Source organism: Parasteatoda tepidariorum, chromosome 10 (genome assembly GCF_982258835.1).
Source record: "Parasteatoda tepidariorum strain Cologne lab strain chromosome 10, Ptep-v5.0, whole genome shotgun sequence".
Classification (NCBI taxonomy): Eukaryota; Metazoa; Arthropoda; class Arachnida; order Araneae; family Theridiidae; genus Parasteatoda; species Parasteatoda tepidariorum.
The window spans coordinates 2363595-2365584 of record NC_141764.1 but is presented as its reverse complement, the minus strand read 5'-3'; positions in this window follow the sequence as shown (position 1 = coordinate 2365584).

Here is a 1990-nt window from a genome sequence, read left to right as displayed (position 1 = left end):
GTGATCAATATTTCGTTATAACTTTAATTTTAAATATATTTTGATTAAAACCAAGTGCCATAATATGTTTTAAGAGAATTGTTTAAATTTAGTTTATTTTGACTTCTCTTCTTTTTCCTTCTTTATGGTCTAGATTTTTGAAGATTATTTGCTCACCTTACATCAATAGAATCTTCAGGTTTTTTTTTTTTTACCTAAAACAATATCACTTCAACTTTTACTTTTTTTTTTTAACCTAAAACAATATCAAGAGAAAAAAACTACTTTTTTTTGTTTCAAGAAACATAAATCTAAGAAGTTCGTAACTTCTTTTGGCCATAAACATCCCAGAAATGGAAGGGAAAAAAAAAGGACATAAAAGAAGTCTTTTCAATTCTTGATATCTTTTATTTATGGTTCTTGTCTGGAATTGGTAAAAAAAAAAAAAGTATGTTTAATTCGTATATCGTGATGAATTGCAGCCTAGCCTTTAAATAAACTTAAAGGGAATGACAATTTTAAGGATATAAGGTTTTTACTTCATAAAATATATTTTTCAAGTTAAAAAGTACCATAATAATACATGGAATTCTACAATGAGTATCTAGGATACAAAATGTGTCTCTACAAGAAGATATCTAAAGATATTCCACATACTTAAAAGTTTTTAACTTACATTCAAATTTTTATTTATTTAAATAACTCAAACAAAGTAAGTCTATTTTACTTTTAAGTCATTGTGTTGCGCTTTAGTTAAGCAACTGGTGCTATATTTTGTTAATTTACTTATGCTGTTAAATAGCTTGTGTTAATTGTTGTGCTTTTGTTTGTTACATAAAGCTATCAACATAATTATATCATGAATATTTCCTATTAATCATCCTTAATGCACATTTTAAGTTGAAACTGGTGACAAAAAATAATGTACATTAAGAATTGCAATTTAATTTTCAAGCGACGAAAAACGCTATCTAACAAATCACTACTGATGAAAACGAGACTGTAAATATCGGGGGAGGGGGAATATCAGATGATTATTAGACGTCTGGTACTTAAATTTGTTTTGATCATTTTCACTAACAATTGGTTCAACTGATTTGTTTGATCAGTATGTTTGCTTTTTCCTCCTTTCGTAAATTCGTCATCCCAATGCGTTTAATTCCGGACTCCATTTCTGACAATGATTTTAAAGCTATATATTTGGTGGAGTGATTACAGAACACCTTCTAATTCAAAGTTAGCATCTAGGACGCTAAAATTAAGTTCATTAGTTTACATTAAAGTTAAGTTAAATTAAACAGAAAAAATTAAGTTATGCTCTGCCGTTTTGCATGCCTCAAATAAACAATTCTTAAGAAAATGTTAAAAAATCACTATATTATATATTTTGGGGCATTATTATGTTTAAAACACATCATTTAGAAGAAGAAAACAGAAATAAATTTGCTATTTAGAACATTAAATATCTTGATTGGTGTTATAATAAAGCTATGAATAAGTTGTAAGCTCAAATTTGGTTGTCATACTGCAAAAAAAAAAAAAACTACCGTTGCGTGTTCACGCCACACTAGAGCTGCACAATAGGCTATTGGCGACGGTCTGGGTAACATCCCTGAGGGTGATCCAAAAACATGGCATCACATTTTTGATCCTCCGCAGACCCCCCCTCTTCAGTAGCACGACAACCTGCGTTGTGCGAAGTCGAGCACTTTACGTTAGAACAGTTTAATGGGGGCCGATACCCTCATAGATTGATCCAAGTGGTCACCCAACCGGACACTGACCATAGTCAGTGACGCTTGACTTCGGTGTTCTACTGGGAACCGCGTCTTATTAATTAGTTCACTACCGGACATTTTGTCCAGTGAGTTTTGTCTGGATATTTATCCTGTAAGCTGCAACCTGTGTATTAATTTTTTTTTTAGAAAAACATTTCGGTGATAGTTTTCTACCATTTGATTTGATTTAGTTCCTTTTTTTCTTCAATTTATTAAAAAAAAAAAGAGTCGAA